The sequence below is a fragment of the Phoenix dactylifera genome, chromosome 6 (genome assembly GCF_051530095.1).
Source record: "Phoenix dactylifera cultivar Ajwa chromosome 6, Ajwa_hap1_PhDact_Kaust_v1.1, whole genome shotgun sequence".
Lineage (NCBI taxonomy): Eukaryota > Viridiplantae > Streptophyta > Magnoliopsida > Arecales > Arecaceae > Phoenix > Phoenix dactylifera.
Window position 1 is genome coordinate 24,449,415 of NC_143195.1, and position 15,972 is coordinate 24,465,386.

At 37.5% G+C, this 15,972-nt stretch overlaps 1 pseudogene across 1 annotated transcript in view; it reads right to left on the reverse strand.

Moving 5' to 3' along the window:
- Positions 1 to 8,594: 8,594 nt before the first annotated feature.
- LOC103717728 (mitogen-activated protein kinase kinase kinase YODA-like) overlaps positions 8,595 to 15,972 on the reverse strand; it is a 28,663-nt pseudogene continuing 21,285 nt past the window's right edge. Inside the window, exons 10-12 of the transcript XR_016395737.1 lie at positions 15,141 to 15,380; positions 13,714 to 13,817; positions 8,595 to 9,366 (exon numbers count right to left, since the gene is read on the reverse strand). The product of XR_016395737.1 is annotated as a mitogen-activated protein kinase kinase kinase YODA-like (transcript). The remainder of the gene's footprint in view (positions 9,367 to 13,713; positions 13,818 to 15,140; positions 15,381 to 15,972) is intronic.

Below are 15,972 nucleotides of genomic sequence, written 5' to 3' on the forward strand. Positions count from 1 at the left end.
AAAGGCCCATCAAGGCACTCCATATACCAATGCATTTAACATGATTAATTAAACACTGAAATGGGTGCATCAACAGCACACTGCAACTCCCACTCGCTCCTGGAATTCAATGTCTATTCATATACCAATGCATTTAACATGATTAATTAAACACTGAAATGGGTGCATCACCAGCACGCTGCAACTCCCACTCGCTCCTGGAATCCAATGTCTATGACTAAATGTTATCAATGTTCTATATATAAACATGTTGGAAAAAATTAAAAAGAGATGATAGCTAACAAGAAACACCAAATCATGACTGCTGGCATATCCCAGATTAAATTTATATCAGCAAGAAACAACAGAAGAAATGCCTCAAGCAATATCTTTTGCAATTTCCAGCAAAGTGTTCATACAGCAATGATATGGCTCGAGTGCCTCAAGCAACATCTAGAAATCCATGGTGACTAAATCTGATGAGGTAAGGAATGTATCGACAACACAATTTCTCAAAGGCTCAACCATCTTTGCAGTGCAAAATCTGGTCACGGAATGAGGTTTCCCATCTTCTGTACAATGGCCTTGGACCCAAAAAATGGAGAAAAAAGAAGGTATAGAAAACAAACACAAATCCTACTATTTCCAAATTTTTTTTTCTTCCAGAATAGTTTCAAATATACAGTTTATCATCAACCATGAACTGTTGAAAATTCAATGTATGCACACTGTAAGTTTTAATATAACAATTTAATGCCATCGTCAACCAGATAATTCAACTTCGAATTCTGAGATCAGGTTAACAAGATGTCTATTCTGTGGAAAACCAGTGAGTTAAACAAGTATTAATACAAAGAAGAGCAAAAAACTATGCAGTGAGATTTATTTGCAGTCATTCCATATCCTCTATGTTGTCATGACACACCCTAAATTGTGGACGTAGACAAATTTGGTCATAAAAAAGTGAGGTGAACCAAAAAAAGTAACGTCACATGAAAATACTTATAGGTGGAGCTCCACAGAAGCACTTGCAATAGTATATCAAGCATGCCATTAAGCAGAGTTGCATAGAATTGACAGGCAAATTTTTATTCTCAAATAAAATAATGTACACTATTAAAAAAAGAAAGATTCGAATTTTAGAATATTTCAAAAAGATTGGCTGTCCCTCTCTCTCCCTCCCTTAGCCCCAGACCACTTCCCAGACATTTTTTTTTCTCTTTAATTAATCTTTCTTTTTCTTCACTTTGTTTACCATTCAAATCTCTTTCATCATATCCTTATTTAGCATGTTACCATTGTTTGGAGTTTGTGAAAAATATGAGCTGAAGAAATTGAGATGGAGGAGTTTTATTAAATTTGAGCAAATTTAGAAATATTGTTGCTGACTAACAGGATGCGGTTTAGGTCCTCTGAAAATGGTGGCAGATCCCCTAATATATGCTCAGGAGGATTTCACTAATAATATTTCCATAAAACAAATGATTCGTACACACTTCTTTTTTGCCTCCAAATGACAGTTTTGAAATCAGGGAATATTCTTTCAAATTCCATCATGTTTTTTATGCTGAAAATGTCTACCAAATTTCCTACAATACATAAATTATCCCTTAAACCTCCTCTCAATCTAATTTAATAATCAGCCCACCAAGCCAAGGGCGTGCTTGGTATTACTTCTACTTCTCAAAAAGTCATTTTCAAAAAGTAGATTTGTTTAAGTACTTAAATCAAAAGTAATTTTGGTTTATTTGACATTTTTGCTAATCACATATTCATAACTACATTTTATAAATGGTCCTATCATATTTGGAAGATATGGAGCACTCTTACAAAAGGAGCCGAAGTCAGTTTTCTAGCTTCTTCTAAAAGCGATTTATTGGCTTCTGCTTCTCATTAAGTGCTTTAGAAATGATATCACCAAACATTACATTAAGAAGGTGCTTCTTTTATTTTTAAGTAACAAAAAGACTTTTTTAAAGTAACACAAAAGATGCCCTATAATTCCTCTTTTGCCAACTTTAGGTCCTGTAAACAACAATCCCTTTAAATAAGGAAACCTAATCCAACAAAACAATGGCAAGACTTTGGGTCTTTTTTGAAGACTCGACTTAATAAAAATAAGGAAACATTTCTTCTAATTCAAATCCTATTTGTTGGAAATTATTTTTAAAAAAATAATTTAAAAAACTCAATTTGATGAAGATACAGAAAGATTGTGCATTTCTTTTTTGTAATATCCACATGACAAAAATATGGAAAGATTTCTTCCCAATCAAGTTCTATTTATTGAGAATTATGCCTAAAATATAATCATTCAATAATATCTTGCTTATAATTTCTATACAATGTAGCTTAAAATTTTATTTCTATTTTTTCCCTGAAATGTCAATTGCACTTGCCTAGTTTCTGCTATATACAGAATACATCTTAATGCTCTTCCTCTTTCTTTTATAGAAGCAATAATAGTAAGTCTACCAAGGGGGCACATATCTAATAATTTGCATAAATAATATCCTAAAACAACCTCTTTCTTAAAAATAGACCCTATCCAATGTCCAAAAGGAATCTACCATGCCTCCGACCCAAAATAGTGACATAGGGACGTGGCAACCACCGGATCATGGTATGCTGTACCAATTGGCACCGGACGTACCGTACCCGTATCGATGGGTACCGGTATCGGTATACCAATGTCGGTACGCCTGGCATACCGCGTACCGTACCGTATCAACACTCGGTACGCCTATACTAGTGCGGCACCAGTACGAAGTTCGGTACCGGTACGGCGAACCTTGCACCGGATACTCATAGGGCACTTCCCCCACGACAGTATGCAAGACTTCCATCATGATATTATAATAACCTAGCAAAATAAAATCAAAGCAACTAAAATCAAAATTCTAATAATTTAAAAATCCAGCTAGCAAGAGATACCCAGAATTTTGTTCGCTAGTCTTACATCAACTATTCTTCGAACACTAATCATCATAAGAAACCTATCGTTTCCAATATTAAACTACGAAAGCAATACAAATTCTAAGCTATGTTAGTACAATCAGTTCTCGCTTCTAACTATACGCATATGGCAATACCCCATCAGCAACCTATTCTCTAAATCTGTAAGAAAAAAGCGGCTAGATATTGAGCTCAATAGCCTAGTAAGTAATGTGAGTTTTGACTAGATAAAGTGAGTAGATCCAAAGAAGGTTGAGGCTGCAATGTCATGGAGCAGACCAACTAATGTTTCTGAGATATGTATTTTTGGGTATGCCAGGTTATTACAAGAGAATTATTAATGGATTCTCCCATATAGCTATACCTTTGACCTGTTTGACTTCAAAAGGGAGTCAAATATGAATGGTCTGAGGAGTGTGAGCAAAGCTTTTAAAAATTGAAGAAAAGATTGGTGACCACCCTTGTTCTTACCATACCTTCTAGTAGTGGAGGCTTACCTATTTACAATGATGCTTCTAAGAAGGGCCTTAACATGTAGCATGGCAAGAAGGTGGTTTCAGTTTCCTGCCAATTGAAATCTTAGGAACAAATTTACCCTACTTATGATCTGGAGTTAGCAGTAGTGGTTTTTACTCTTAAAGTATGAAGGCACTATCTCTGTGGTGAGTAGTGCGAGATATTCACAGATAAAAGGGTGTGAAATACGTCTTCACTCATAAGGAATTAAATATGACATACAGAGGATGGAGAGAACTGTTAAAAGATTATGATTTACCGATTAATTACCACTCTGGAAGAGCTACTATTGTACTTGACACCATGAGCAGAAAGTCTGTAGGCAACTTGGCTACCTTAATCACTACTCAATGGCATACTTTGGAAGATTTAGGATAGAGTTTCGACTGCATAATTTTGAAAATTCAATTATCTAGCTTTTGAGTCCAATCTACACTGATTGAGAGAATTAAAGCTACTCAGAATAATGTTCCTCAACTACTGAAGTTCAATGTATTAGTGGAGTCAGGTGATCAGACTGAACTTCGGATATATGAGGATGGTTCTTTGAGGTTTGGGAATAGGTTTTATGTGCCAATGAATCCAAAATTAAAAAGTAAGATTTTTAAAAGAGGCGATTAAAGAGGAAATACAATACATCCTCAAGGTACTAAAATGTATAAAGATTTTGAAGTTCTTCTAGTGGACAACAGGAAAAGGAGATTGTTCAATCTGTGGCTCAATGTTTGATTTGTCAGCAAGTAAAAGATGAGCATCAGAGGCCAGCAGGACTGTTTCAACCTCTTGATATTCCAGTGTGAGTGGGAACATATTACTACTAATTTTGTATTTGGAGTTATCCAAGACTCCTAGTGCAAATGATGCAATTTGGGTGATTGTGGATAGACCAACGAAGTCTGTGCACAAAATTCATGTAACCATGGCGATAGGGACATCAGATTGTATCGCAATTTTGGAAGAGTTTGCACAGAACCTTAGGGACTGCTAAACTTCAGTATTGCCTTCCATAGACCGATGCTCAAAAAGTACTCAAATCTTAGAGGATATGTTGAGAGCATCTATTCTTGATATGAAAGGCTCATGGGATGAACATATACCTTTGGTGGAGTTCGCTTATAATAACTGTCACCAAGCTAGCATCTAGATAGCACCTTATAAACCATTACATGATAGGAAATATCGATCACCTATCTATTGCAATGATGTTGGTGAGAGAAGGACATTAGGACCCAAGATTGTACAATGAACAGTGAAGGAGATTCGATTAATCAAAGAGTGACTTCATGCAGCTCGAAACAGTAATTCTATGTGCATGGGTGGAGACAGGAACTAGAATGTCAAGTGGGTGATCATATATTTCTTAAAGTGTCTCCTACAAAGGAATTTGCGAAGTTCCTAGGTTTTTTAGTTCATTTGAGAAAATGGAAAGAATTGGTGATGTAGCTTATAGAGCTGCTTTTCCACTTAGATTAGCTAGTATACATGATATTTTCCATATTTCCATGTTGAGGAAGTATGTGCCAGACTCAAGCCATGTGGTATAGCTTGAACCTATCTTAGAGAGAAAATGTCACATGAGGGACACCCTATACAGGTTGTGGACCATATGGCTCGAGAGTTGCGACATCATTAGTTATGTCAAAGTGCAATGGAGTCACCATTCTGAAAGCGAAACTTGGGAACTGGAGGATGAAATGAGGCGACAGTACACCAACTTTTTAAAGGCCCACATAAGACAATTTTGAGGACGGAATTATTCTAAGAGGAGGATGTGTGACCCAGCCCATCTAGGCTGGCTTGGGATCAAAATAACCCACTCAGTAGGTTAGACGCATGCTCCGCACACAATGGGATAGTGGATACTCTCAAAGGGAGCCAGGGCACTCGCAACTCCCGATGGGAGTCAGAGACCTTGAGCCATTGAAAGCTAGTGAACCCTAGCCTCCGGCTTTATATAAGTCATCCCCACCCCTATCGACAGCAACCATCGCTAGATTTCTTCCTCTAAGATATCTTGTTTGTGGCCGCAACTACACCATTGTCAATCACGACATCGAACATCACCGGCCTCTCTGATTCTCCCCTCTCCTCCTGGTAATGTGGCGTTGGCCTGGTTTTCGCCGAAATAATGACCAATAACCCACCCTTGTTTAGTTTACTAATCCATTTTTCTGTGAAAAAGGGCCCATCACCGGGCCCCTACCAAGCTAAGCTCTCTCATTCATTATGTTTGTGTGTGAAAGCTCCATCTCCAGCAAGATCCAACATAGCACCCTTCATCCAACCATTTCAAGCTGAGTTTTTCTTCCTTTGTCTTTGTTCCTCTTTTAATTTTTGAATGCTCCTATGGTCGTCGACGTTGCCACCATCAATTGTCGACCTTTCAGCCGTGAAGACCGCCGCGACCACTATCCTCAATCGTCTCCCTTCTCCCTCAACCTCCTAGGAGAAGCCCCGACCACTTCCCCATGTTTCACCCTCACTCTTCTCTCTCTCTCTTCTCTCTCCAATTTTCTCTACCTAATTCTCTCTCATGCCTCTATGTTTCTCCAACTTGGTGGGACTCATACATACCCCAAAATCCTTACCACCTTTCTCTCTCTATGTGCCTTTGGTCGACCCTAGTAGAGAGAACCAAAAAAAGTAATGTGACTACCCTTTATGTCAGCACCCTCTCCGACCTCCGTCGAGAACCATTGTACCCCTCCTTGAACAACCCTATCATATTATCTGTACCAAAATCTGACCCTTATTTTGCAATTTGATTGGTTCGATTACCATATCAGACCCATCAGGGCCACTGGACGGTGCCACCCAGCTAGTCCTGTTCCCTTTTTCACCCCTTCCTTCAATTTTTCTACAATTGCCCGTATTTCCTTTGCAATCTTTTCTAACAATTGAACTTGACTCTATGTAGGGGTGCAATCATCTAGATAAGAAGAAATCCAACAAACGGGCATTATGCTATAGTCCTAAAATTGAGTTTTTAAGGAAAAAGTTTTAGAAATTTATTTGGATTTGTCTATGTACTAGCAAGGTAAGTAACAATTCACCTTTCCTAGATTTTTTTAATTATTTACTCTAAAAAAATATTGTTATTAAATAAATTATAAATTGATTAACATGCAATTCATGAATTTATAAACTTGTCTTTTAAGAAGGAAAGCAGAATTGTAAATTGAATAGGTTATTTTATTACCAAATATTATGCATCTATGTTGATAAATCTTGTGGATTGTGCACATTTTTTTATAATTTGACATATATATAATTTAAGAATAGACTTGATACATCTTGAATTTTGGACCCTCCACCTGACTATAATTTTAGAGCCTGCTAATTCAGGCTTGCCAAAGGTATAAATATGGCATTCTACCCACTCTGCAAGATATAAGTAGAGTATTCTAGCCCACTCCGCAGGGTATAAGTGCAATTCTCAAATCCGGCAATAGGGTATAAATGTGGTCATAGTCAAAAAGACTGTTGAGTTGAATTATGATATCTTAAATAATTCTTGTAAATGGGAACATGGATATGAATATGAGTATGATTACTTGAAGAAACATGAATATTCTTGATTATAAAAAACTATTTATTTAAATAATGATTTTGCTTATATCCTTAGTATTAGAAAGAATATTTGTCTAAATTACTACTTAAATTATCTAGTTAAAGAAATATTACTTATTGGGCTGTTGGGCTCATTATCTAGTTTCTTCTTTCCTTACCGATTCAGAGAATTAGTCACTAATGCAGTACTATAATAGGCACGCAATTAGAAGCAAGAGCTTATTATACCAATGTAGCTTAGAATTAGTATTACAGTTATAGTTTCATATTGGAAATATTTTATAGGTGTCTTATTCTGATGTGTTTGAGGAATAGTTGAAGACTCTCGCGAACAAAATTCTGGATACTCTTCTTGGTTGGATTTATTAATTATTAGAATTTGGATTTTAGTTGCTTTGACTTTTTTTTGCTGCATATTATGATATCATGATGGAAGCCTTGCATGCTAGTGAAGAGTGGCAGTTGCAAACTCACGATTTCAGGTTGGGACCGTGAAAGAAACAATTGCTTCAATTCTAAAATTTCATATTGGATTTCTTAATAACCAAAATCTAACTTAGCCCACATCTCTCTCCCTTCTCTTTCGCTCTCTCTTTTTCTATATTTTATTTCCTCTTTAAATTGCCATCCTCAACTTCCTCTGACCTTCCCTCTCCCTCTCATTCTACACCAACAACATTCCTATTACAGTTGCTGATATGTCTGGGTCACCTTCCTCACCATTTTTTGCTCTAATACATTTTGCCCTATTTTGTTTTTCCTTTTCACCATTCAAATCTCTTTAACAGTATCCTTATTTAGTATGTCACCTTCCTTTGAATTTGGGAAGAAAATAAATGTGTCATACGTAGTCCTCTTTTTCCATATTTACATAAAATCTCTTAATTCTTTCCCTCTTTACCTTCAGGAGTAACTAGAGAGGCAAGTCTACCAGTGAGGGGTCCATTTAACAATTTAAATAAACAAATATTTCAATTTAAATAAACAAATATTTGTAGATATGTCCACAACCGCTGAGGGCATGTCCAACTGGTGGAATATTTTTGTCACTTCTTTATTTTATTTTAATATTATTTTTCATTAACCATTTTTCATTCTGTTTTGTTTGTGTTTTCAGCTTATTTTATATTGTGTTTTATTGTCATTTCACCTATATTTTTATATTATACTTTTTATTGATATTATTCATTAATTTATCTTATATTTTTAATTTAGTTTAATTTAGTTTTATTTTATTTTATTTATTATCTTTCATCTGATGTGCATTGCACATGTCCATTTGCCAGAAGGAAGCCAAACTTTACCTATTCCAATAACACCTTTTTTTGGCACACTTTTAGCCCATACAAGATATTGTACAATTATAAACTCGGCTTTGTGGATCACTACGAAGAGGTCTCACAAGACCACTTAACACTAACAGGCAATAATAAATGCAGTAAGTCGGTGAAAAGGAAAAAATATTTGCAAATCAATCAAACATTATTAGAAGGTCTACGACCTACTTCTGTCATTTGGTTAATTTCTATCATTCCATCCAAAAATGACAAACTTCCCACCATTGACATCATCAATTGAGAAAACAAGCAATTAGAAGAGCAACTTACCAATACAAACTTGATGCACAGTATTGTAGATACGGACTTCACACGATCATTGCTTCAGCCTTCAAATTTCCAGATATTTATTCTATGGTTAACTTTGGGCGCTTATACAGGATTGATTTCCTACGCAAATGAAGATGATCTAAACATGCTAGAACCAAAAAAATAATCCACTAGCTCAAAAGCAAGCCAGCGCTGGCTGACCAGCCCTTAACAAAATCGGTACCACTTGTACGGCCAAGGATGGAAGAATCAGGGCATAAGGTCTAGTGATGGGTTCAGTTTTGTGGGATCTCTCAAGATCTGATGAGGCACATGATAGTCCAGTGCAGACTGCCTATCATATGGGTCCCGGAGATTTCCAGGTCCTGCCCTTCCAAATTGAGCACTGAGAATGTCAGCTTCAGATGCCATCCTTTCTCGAAGAACAGGAGAGCCTTGGTGCACCCCTATAAAAAGATCAAGCTTGGGATCATGAAAGGTTGTCCCACTAGTACAGAGATCATGTGGGGATCTTAACATGCCCATGAACCCCTCACGAAGGTAAGCTGACTGGTTGGGATGACTAAATGGAATGGCACCATTGCCACCCGTCAAAGGTGTGGATGAGCCTGAGGCGGTTCTAGGACTTGATATGGGTGATGGGGACATCCTTCCATTGATATGTTTTGGAGACCTTGAATTCAGCAGAGGGCTTCCAATGGGAGAGACAGGACAAGATATGTCCCTCATATGAATATCACTGCAAGTCAGAACAATTTAAGTCAGAAACATATTGAGTTTGACTTTATCAAAACACGAGTGTTAGGTAGAATAGGAAAAGAAAACAGGATAAAGATGACATCCAAAATAGGTATGGTCATGACTCACGAGGAACCCTTTCTAATAAAACATCCAGGAACATTACAGCTCCAGTTGCAGCTTTAAAAAAATGCAGATAAAATAAACATTAATTGTACTTGCAGCATGTAGGATTCTCAGAGCCAAACTAGATATCCTGCTAACCTCAAGCTATGTTTGAACAGAAACTAGAATAATTAGTGTCAGCCTCAAGCTATGTTCTCATCTGACCAAACCTTAGACACATGTATGAGATCAAAGGATCACTTATTTTACAAAATACTAAGCTACTCATGTCAAAACTGTATAAAAAGAATTGTTCTCTATACAAAATGACACCAGGACAATTTCAAAAAAAAAGGTGACACGAGAGTAGGATTTGCTCAATGCCTCGAAAAACATGCTTGTACAAAAGCCAAAACATTGAAAACACTCTAAAAAAGAACAACCAAATCCACCATTCAGAATAGCAAATTAACTAATTTACACTTTCCCAGTCAGCATATATAAATATTGATGGCCTGAGAGTCATGTCCCTTAACCAAGCTAGTATTTTTGTTGATCTAACCAAACATAGACAACATATTACCTCAACTATTGCTTCAACAAGAGGCTAAAAAGAACAGCATACCCATCAATAGGGAGGGAAAAAAGGGATAAAGACAAGAAATTATAAGTCTATAGTAGATTATTCTTGTATTAAGACCCTGCTGCAAGAGAACTTTTCTGAGGGGTGTCCTTGGTTCAGTAAAAAGTATATTGAGGAGAAATCACCACTGCCAGTATTTTTGGCTTAGACAGCTTAGTTCGTCAATCAAAATGAATCAAACTAGAGTTAATTTCCTTTTACTAATTTGGATTTATGGTTAAAAAAATAACATTAATTTCACCAAGTTGCCAAAAAATTGACTGCTTTCTCATTCTTTTAGTGATTAGGGTTGTAAAACAATGCGGGGAAGAAGACTGCTAGCAATTGAATCAACAAATTGAAAGTGGGCCAGGCCATGCCCCTACCCGAGCCCGGCCCGAAATTTCTTTTTGGGCTTCGGGCCAGGCTTAGGCCCCAAAAAAATTAGGAAAACCCAGGCTCGAGCCTAGGCCCGATCCCAATTGGGTTGGGGTTCTCATGGGAAGGGGAGAGTCTTCGAAAGCTGCTGTTTTGTTGAGTTGGAGAGATGTATAGCTTGGAGGAGCTGTTGAAGGCGTCAGCGTAGACACTGGGGAGGGGCACGGTGGGCGAACCCAGGTTCATCGTGATGGTAAAGTGGCTCAAGGACTTGGCCCGGCCGGGGGTTGAGTTCCAGTGGCGGATGGAGGTGCCTGGCCGCCTCTACCACCCCCAACCTGGTGCCCCTATGAGCGTACTTCCAAGGTCTACAAGACCGAGATCACCGTTGAGAGTGCCCTCAAGGCCGCCGACATGGCCACCCTGACCGACCAAAAACGGCAGAGGTGGCGTGCCGTCGTCATGCAGGACGAGGTTCCGCGAGTTGAGAACCCCACGATGGAGCTCAGGAGGGACGAGATCTCACCACCACTGTCCTCGTCCAAGACTAAGACCGGCTTCATCGCCTTATTCAAGAACTCGGCCCAAGTCTTAACCAGGCTAGGTTCGGGCCTACATTCGGGCTTTAAATCGGGCCTTCTCCAAGCTCCGGCTCTAGCCGGGCTAATGATATACCCCAGCTGGCCTGAAAAATAAATAGGCTCTATAATTAAACCTGAACCCGACCCGAAATTTTTCAGACCTAGCCCATAGCCCGGCCTGAGCCCATTTTCAGCCCTACCTCCAAGAAAATTTAAGGCAATGTTTTCAAATTAGACCAAACCGGCTGGTTGTCCCCGTAGACAACTACGAGAAAATCAGCATTTTATTATAGCCATCTGAATCACTGGTAAACCAGTGACATACTGAAACCATTTAGAATTCAAATGAACAAAAAGGATTTTCTTATATATTAAATGAAATTGGGGGACTTGGATTAGGGAAAGATTTTTATTTCTTCTATTTACAAATCTACTCTCTTCCTCAACAACTCTGGTAGCGAGCAGTTACAACAGCAGCTCTAGGGGCAAATGGCTATGGTAGCAACTCCAGCGGCAGACAAAAACGAAGAGAAGCCTTTCTCTCTCTCTATCCATCTATCTATCTCCCCCCCCCCCAAAAAAAAAAAAAAAAAAAAAAATCAAACACATAAGAAAAGGGTTTCCCTCCATGATAGTCCTGACCCTCAAGGACCAAGACATACAGCTCCAGTGGAAAACCTCTAGACCGCCCAGACTGGGTACTCACCCCCTCCCCCAACCCTCTTTCTTCTTCACCGCCCCCCCCCCCCCCCCCCCACCCCACCAAACTTGTACCAAGATGTGCTGCTTCTTGTTTTTTCCTCCAATTTGGATGGTTAGTAAATACTAATTAACTTAATAGATCCAATCTTTAATTCTGTTCTAATGTAAGCAGATATTATTGTTGTTGTGATTCCTAACTTTGGAAGAAATATTTCCATATCATGTGGATTTTACCCAAAAAAATAAAATCCACAACCTGTTCTAAGTTCTAACGTCAGCAGATATTACTGTGGTTGTGATTCTGTTCTAGTAACAACTCTGCATGAGATAACTGTGCCAGGTTTTGTATATTTCAAATTATTTTTAGAGTGTTACTTAGGAACTTATAAGCCTATACTAAGGTAAATATATTGGGATGTATTTTTTGTTACTACAATCAGATTTTTCTTCTCCCAAAAAAGAAAATTTTGATATATTAATGCCCATACCAAAACTAGGAAAGAATGGAGATGAAATAAGAGAACCATGTTACTTAAAATGGCCTTTGTTTTGTGTTTAGAGATCTGAAGTTTTGAATGAGGACACCCAACTTTCTTTGGTATGCGTATTTCATGGGACCGTCTTCCTCTTGGTGGACTTGATCCAAAGTCTCTCCCTATCTCTCTCTACAGTGTCTAAGTGAGTTTGTATGTGTCACTGTGAGTGAAAATGCTTGTGCATGCACACATGTAGATGTGGTGGTTGGATCATTGTCAAATTGCACCCTGAGCCACCCTCCTCGACAAAGCCACCTTAGTGAAAAATTTCCTAGCATAATTACGAGCAAATTCTCAACAGCAACATGGCATCTCGGAGCTAATGTGACTGCATGAATTTCAACAGTTTACTACTTGAAATAGTCATCGGCAATATTTGTTACCCACTCAGGCTCTAGTATCAGAATGTGTATTTGTTAAAACAAGTCAAAAAACCTCAGCCTCAATAATACTAATCATGTGGACAATAAGCACCACTGCCTCACCAGTAAATACCAATCCGATGCCATAAGAACTATGGTTACATAAAAAACTGGAATCAGCATTGACAATTTTAAAAATTACAGCTATCCTTGGTATTATACTACTAACGTATGCTTTCTTTATTTATCAATTTAACGCGAAATGCATTTCCATCCTTGTGGAAATTTTTATGGTTGAACCAGAATGGAATAAGAATGCACCAATTTAGTCCCATCCTAGTGATTTTGCTGATAATTCTCTTAATTGGTACTGCATTGTTCTCTTGATGTATATTAACCTTCATATACGCCATCTAATAGTCAATAACACAGCCATCCGGTGTATCGTCTGAAACAACATCCCTAAATCTCCAATTCTTTTAACAATTCTAACTAAGAACAGAAGTCCAATATGTCCCTTAAGTCAAAAAACAATTCCAAGCCCTCACAACTATTAATGTTTAAGCTGATGTCACATCGAACTTATGGAACCTCGATGTTGGTGTTGAAGGAAAACTGCTGATTTGAAGAGCTCTAGAACAAGATACTTTGATCTCAGTGCTTCGATGATTAAGGATTGAAGTAAAGGAGGATTAACATCAATAACTAGATAAATGTGATTCTAAGTGAAGGCAAACCTTTCTACAACTACATACATTTATTTATTCAACAACACTATTTCATTCCTTTAAACCTGGTCCAATATGACATGTATGCTTAAAACTGAAAAGCAAGGACAAGGAGAAATGACATAATTGTTGAAATAACATTTTTTCACCTGTATCTCCACCCAGATGATCTTATAATTGGAGGACATTTTTTAGGTCATGACTCCAGTTTTGTAATCCAAATTCATTACAATGCAATAAATAGTATATACAGAAGACGTGCTGTCCACCAACCTCTTTTCATGTGCTTTCATCAAAAAAGGAAGTTGAATGTGAAAGGGAAAAGGCAGGCTACCTGGTCATTGTAGAAGCCTTTGCACCCCTTATCTGATGAATTGCTACTCCTTCCACATCAAAGGAAGAAAGATTTCTAGCATGCCCAACGCCATGAAATTTTACCTACAACAACATGAAAATCAATTGTGATGCTTCAAAAAACAAAGTACATGTTGCACGCCATAGGAACCCATAAAACTAGTGAACGAAATTTCCTCCTGTTTCCTTGATTGCACCTAAGACATTCAATGCTACTAGGCCTGGCTACTTAACATATATAGTGACAAAACAAAACCAAGAGAAAAGCAGACCTAGTGGTCACATTTCCATGAAAATTAAAGTTTGACGTAATAACAAATCCAAATTAAGAAACAAATTATCAATACCTAAAGTAGTAACGCTTGCTTGAAGACAAACAAATGCATGAGACTATTTATTTATATGTAAGAATCAGTAAATATTGATGTCTGATAAAAAATCAGTTACTCGAACAGTTTCTCAAACATGAAAATTTTGCTTAAAAAAATATATTGAAAATTTAGTTTGAATGCATGTAGAAATTCAAATTCAAACATCCAAACAGACATGCACATAGCCCTGGGAAAATATTCTTTTCATTTGTTATCTCAATCACTGTCACTACAGGCGGTTGCTTGGGCACCTGATCAATGCCCTGGGCAGCGACTCAGCCTTGATTAATCTAGGAGCCATCACCAAGGCCAGCACACATACATATATATATAAGACACACAAACACACTCACATACATATATACCTACAATATATGTACCCATGTATTGATGTCTGCATGAACTGCCAAAGCAGCAAACATGCCAATGGAGTAAAATATATCAATTTAGACCCAAGAGAATACAACAAATTGCATTAGAAAAAGAAAAATTAATCTAAACAACTGACCCAAAATTTTTAATAAAAGCCATAGATCTGAACTTAAACATCCATCAAGCTGGATGACCAAGAAAAGTCCGCAGTTTCTATGATCTGAGCTCATAGAACATAAGACAAGATGTCATTTCCATTATAATTTTTATATAAGCTTTACATGAATATCATAAATTACAGTTTATCTTCAAAGTGTGTTAATTTATATTAAGTACTCATTCAATATGTTCATGGCTACATATGGTTTGAAGCATGTCAAGATTTTAGTTTACCAAAAATAGTGCAACATCTGATAAATAAATGAAATAGTTGAATTCAAACAATGTTCGTACTCGGTCACCTAGGTGATCATCCAGGTTCCTAGAAGACAGGCTAGGTCTTTGCCTGAGACAGATTGACAATAAGCATTAACAGATGAAGAATAGAACCAACTACACTTTTAAGACCAGAAAATAATAACAAACTTTGTACAACTTGATGCAAAGACAAGTCAAATCCCAAATATTCCATTTTAAAAATTAAATTAGACATAATAGGTGATACCTTGGAATTTGGCCCACTTGAAACAGGCGTAGGCCGTTTCAAAAGTTCAAAATTGAAAACAGATTTTTCCATCAATGCTGCAGTTTTCACAAACGGATGCTGCAAAAGCTCAGCTGCTGTAGGACGATTAGATGGTTCACGTTGCAGACACTGCCTTATAAAATCCTTGCCCTCATCTGAGAGATGATCAGGGATTGCTGGAAGCTCCTTACTGTTACCAATCTTGAACATGGCCGCTATCTATAGACCAGAACAAGCAAATGTCATAACTCAAAAGTGAGTGTAAGAAAATAGCATGTATTGGAACTATACAAAGTAGTAAAATGACCGATACATCCATGGGATTCACTCACATGTGGTGAGAAGAACTGAAAGGTATGTAGGTGATTTAACTAGTGCAGTCAAGGATAAGCTTTTCACCCTTTCAGATGCACCAACTAAATAACCAAAATATCTTCTATTTTTTTACCAGTCCATGTGAATAAAATCAAGGGTGTATTTCTTGTTTAACACACACATGTAAAGCTATGCGCAATTGTATGCACACATCCACATATCTAGATAACTATATACAAGGTTCGCCGTCTCGATACCAGACTCCATACCGGCACCATCCTATTACAATGTCAATATGCGGTTCGGTACGGTACAGCTCGGCGTACCAAGTGCCAGTACGGTCTTGTACAGTATACCGATTTGGTATCGGTACGGTACAATACTGACCAGTACAACAAACCTTGAATCGTATATAGATGTACATGTTATTACACAAAAAGTGGTTGGAAGAAGTTGGCATGTAAAATTAAGACTTACATATAGTAAATATGCTGCT